The sequence below is a fragment of the Rhinopithecus roxellana genome, chromosome 15 (assembly GCF_007565055.1).
Source record: "Rhinopithecus roxellana isolate Shanxi Qingling chromosome 15, ASM756505v1, whole genome shotgun sequence".
NCBI lineage: Eukaryota > Metazoa > Chordata > Mammalia > Primates > Cercopithecidae > Rhinopithecus > Rhinopithecus roxellana.
In genome coordinates, this window is record NC_044563.1 from 127636799 (window position 1) to 127641800 (window position 5002).

Sequence of the window (5002 nt, forward strand, 5' to 3'; positions counted from 1 at the left end):
AAAAATATTTCTTCATGATCTGCTTGCATCTAGTTTTGCTGTGGAGAAGTATACTGTCATTTTGATTCTTGTTCCTTAGCTATAAATATATTCTTTTTCTCAGTAAGCTTTTAGAATGTCCTCTTTGTACTGGTTGTTTTAAAGTTTCATTATAATGTATCCAAGTGTTTGTTTTACCTTACCTCTATTGTTGTCCATGAGGCCTTTCAATCAAAGATTTTTCATCTTTTTTTTTTTTTTTTTCAATTTTAGAAATTTGCCATTTCTGTAAGACAAGGACAAGGCAAGAATAACCACTATTTCCGTTGTTACTTATCATAGTACTGGCCAACACTATAGGAAAGGAAAAAAATAAGAGATGGAAGAATTGGAAGGGAAAAAATAAAACTGCCATTCCTTTCAGAAGAGATCACCTTCTACCTAGAAAGACTATGATAACCAACAAACTATTAGAATACATAAAATAGTTCAGCAAGGTTTCTAGAAATAAGATGAACTCTCAAATATTAGAATTTTTCTATAGCATCACTAACCAACTAGAAAATTATATAAAAAACAAGATGCCATTCACAATGTCAACAGAAACTGTAGCATAATTGAGAACTAGTTTATTTAAGAATATACTATGCTCCTGTGGAGAAAATTTTAAAACTCTAATAATAAAAGACATGGAATATGATCTAAAGAGATGGAGAGCTGTTCCATGCTCAGCTGGGCCAAATTAATTTTATAGTGACATCACTCTTGCTTGAAGTAATCTATAAATTCAATGAAAACCAATACAAATTTCAGTTTTTTTTGTTGTTGTTTGTTTTTTTTGGGCACAGGGGGAGTCTCTCCCTGTTTCCCAGGCTGGAGTGCAGTGGCGCGATCTTGGCTCACTGCAACTTCCATCTCCCGGGTTCAAGCTATTCTCCTGCCTCAGCCTCCTATGTAGCTGGGATTATAGGTGCTCACCACCATGCCCAGCTGATTTTTGTATTTTTAGTAGAGACGGGGTTTCGCCATGTTGGCCAGGCTGGTCTCGAACTCCTGACCTCAGGTGATCCATCTGCCTCGGCCTCCCAAAGTGCTGGGATTACAGGCATGAGCCACGGTGCTGGCTGGGATTTTTTGAGGAACTTGATAAACTTATTTGAAAAATTTAAGCTGTACTATAATAACAATAAAAACTATAAGGTACAAGAACAATGAGACCAGTAAAATAAAATAGGTCCATGTACATAAAGTATGTATTTATATTAAAAAAGAAGCATACTATGAATAAAGTTAGCAGATGACAAGAGTGAAGAAATTTGTGTTAAGTAAAACTGAAAATATCTAGAATTGTACATCTAGAATACAGATGTGCCAAGAATTTCTGCTGATCAACAAGAAAAAGGGCAATCCCAGTATAGAAATTGGCAGAGGAATGAACAGACATTTTAAATTGGCAAGAACAGATACTACACTTGATCTTAGCCAAAAGGCCAAGAAGTGATTGAAGGCGTATTTTGGAGACGAGAAACTCCATAGGGTTAACATGCATAGGAAGACATGCTTACATTTATTAGTATTAGTAATGTGAAATAAACCACTATGCTATCACTACACTATTACACTAAAAAAAAAAAAAAAAAAAAAAAAACCACTACACTGTTGCTATCACTACATCTACCACACTGGCAACATTTAGACCTTGGATAATGGCAAATTTGGTGGTAAAGTGGAAATATGAGAAGCTGGTGGAAGAATGAACTGCTGGTGGAAGTCTTGGACAGCAATTTGTTTGTATTCAGTCAGATTAAACATATGCCTATTCTTTGGCCCAGTAATTCCACCTCTGGGTATATAACCTCAAGGAAATTTTCACATGCCTCTGAAAAAAGATGCATATAAGAATGTTCATCGATGCTTTGTTTGTGGAAGAGGAAGCTGGAGACAATCTGCTTAAGTGAAATGCAGTGCTCGCACACCATAGAATACTTTGCAGGTGTTAGAAGTGATGCACGGAATGTCTACATCGATGTGGATAGATCTTACAACACTGTGCTGAATTAAAAAAATAAGAAACCATGTGAAATGCATAATATAACATCATCTACATGAACTAAAAATCTAGACATGCCAAACAATACATATCTTATAAGAACAGGCACAAATGTCTACAAATAAAAGCTTCAACATCAACCACTGAAAAGAGTTGCCCTGATTGGAATGGTGGGTGGGTGGTGGGGGTATGAGGGGACAGGAAAAAGAATAGACATGGAAAGTAAAGGGGAAAGTAGATGAATGAATAAATAAATTACGGAGCAAAATAAGATGGGGCTTTCAGAAATCAAAAATGATGAGAATGAAGATGATTAAAGGCTAAATGAAAAGAAAAGATTAAGACTTGGCAGAGGTAATGGCATATAATAAGCACTCTGTAAATATTTATTAAATGATGGAAGAAATGAAGTCGATGGTGAATCTTTTTGCAAAGCTAAAATTTCTTTTGCAGTATGAATCAGTGCTCTTTAATAAATTATTTTAGAAGTTTTGATCTTGGCATATCAAATTCCTTAAAAATGTGAGCACACCTGTATTTGGAGACATCTGGATCATGTTCACAGATCTTTTTTCTTTTCTTCCACTTCTTGAGACACTGTATAAACATAGTCGCCTCTTTTGAACTATGCCACGCAGTTTGACTTTTGATTCTAAGTCACAGAATATGTTTTCCTGGAAAATATTTGCTGTTTTGATCAAGTCTTGATTCCAAAGCACCTGCCTATATGTGGTCACTGATATGCAGGGTATTTGCTGGAAGAAATGAGCTGGAATCTGCCTCATGAGCTTTGAGGGCATAAGAATGGATGGGTTTATTGCTGGCCATGATGGTGGGCTTGCCTACTGACATTTTGTTTTCTGCCACTGTACAAGATCTGATTTGTCAGAGTAGCTGTGGGTCTCACCTTTTCCTTCGCTCTTTCCAACGGACAGAAATTTATGTCATGAGATATAGCTTCTATTGATCTGCTTCAGGTTTTAATAATAATGATCCTACATTACTACTAACAAATATGGCTGACACTTGGCATTTACTGCTTTCAACTTAATAAATATCTTTTAGTGTAATTATTTAGAGCTCTGACTCTAGTCAGATGAACTTGGGTCTGGCATCAACCTATAACCTGATAGCTTGGTGACATTAGACAGATGAAATTCCCTAAGCATTTGTTTGTTTCTCTGAACAATACAGATAGAAGTTCCCTTACAGCGTTGTTGTGGTGACTAGATTAGGTAACGTATTTAAGGCTTAACATGGAGCCTCCTGCACAGTAAGTGGTTATTATTACTTTGTGGAAATCATTGTGCTGGGCCTGTGGGGAGAAACTGAGATGAACAGGAAAAAGTTTTGAATTTCACGGACTTGGAGAGAATAAGACATGACCAAAACAGACAAAAGACAGACCCATGGGAGAGAGGACCAGCAAGGTCACATATCCTCCTAAGAACCTATGAGACACTCACAGAACTGGTTCTTCATTTTATAAATGAGGAAACTGAGGCTAGATGAGTTATGTGACTTGTTGAAGGGGACACAGCGAGTGAGTGTCAGAGCCTTCATGGGAACCCACAACTCCTGTGACTGAGGCAGGCCTGAGGGATGTGCCTCTGTTTCTCATGGAAACTCCTCGGTGCAGCCTAAAGCCTTGTGATGCTGCCTCCTGCCAGGCCAGGGTGTGGACTGCCAGCCACCACAGCATGGGGGCCTCTGCTGTCCTGAACTTCAGAGGCTTTGCAGGGAGGGCTTAGAGCCAGCCAGGAGACAGCCTTCCCTGGCTTTTGAGTGAGTCATTTATGAAATGTGGACAGCAATTCTCCTCAAGACCTGCCCTCAAATCAACAACCTATTAGAGACAGTAATTCCTAACTTCATCAGATGAATTTTTACTGGGGGTCAGTATGCTCCAGTTTTTGTGTGGGGCACTGGAGAGGCAAATATAAAACCTCCTTGAGAAACTGACAGAGTCACGTGACAATTCACCATCACTTAATGAAGGAAGTGCTCTAAGATCTGAGAAGAGGGACAAATATTTTCTGGGCTAGGGGATTTGCCCTTCCGGCAAGAGAGGACAGCAAGGTCAAAGGCAGGGAATTGCATGAGTGTTTGGTGGTGCTTAGAGGGCACTGGGACCAGTGGTAGGCGGGCAGTGGGTGGTGAGGCTGGAAAGGAAGGCAAAGGCTCGATTGTGGGAGGCCTTCTAGGCCTCCAGCTCTGTGGCCGAAGGGAGAAGGTGAATGCTTGGTAGGCCAGATGACAGCATGATCAGCTCTAGGGGGTGCAAGATGGCTCTGAGGCAGTATGGACGGCAGAGCAGCAAGGCCCCACACCAGCTCTAGGGGTCATAGCCAAGGAGTCTTGACCCCAAACTGACTGAGTCCCTGGAGCCTGAGCATGTGGACCTCAGATATGCAGTGGCAGAAGGCTTCCAAACTGGGAAGGAGCCAGTAGCCAACACCCCCTACACTTCCAGATGGGGAGCCCATGACTTTTACTTCAAGAAGCTTCCTGTTATCAGTGGCTGGGCACTCGCAGAGAGGCCCTGTTCATCCTGTGCCTACAAGCCCAGCTCCAGTCAAAGAGCACGGGCACGTTCTCCTTTCTTCCCTGAGGGTTGGCCTCCTTCTCCGTGGGCATAGCCGCCATCAGAACCAGCGCCCCCATATTTCAGCATGATTAAGCCTTGCCATTTTGGGGGTGGCTGGGGGCGAGGGGAGGGGCTATTGTGTTTCAAAATGGAATAAACAGAAAAGCAATATTAAAAGAATGAGGAGGTTGTTTACTGAGGCTTGAAGAGATGACAGGTGTTTCCTCCCAGTTGAGAACCAGTGACCCCTGGGAATCGCATTTCCCGCTGTGCAGGCCCCATGGCGGGCTGAGTCCTGCCCATGCCCTGGTGGCCTGGAAGCCTGCATGGGCGCCGTGCAAAGACCAAGGTTTTCCAGAGGAGCTTTTGGGCTCATCACTGGCCTG

At 41.5% G+C, this 5002-nt stretch overlaps 1 non-coding gene across 1 annotated transcript; it reads right to left on the reverse strand.

Annotated features, from left to right (window-relative positions):
* Nucleotides 1–1295: 1295 nt before the first annotated feature.
* LOC115893809 lies at nt 1296–1481 on the reverse strand. The gene has a single exon (XR_004053857.1). It is a non-coding gene; the product is annotated as a U2 spliceosomal RNA (small nuclear RNA).
* Between the last annotated feature and the right edge of the window lie 3521 nt (nt 1482–5002).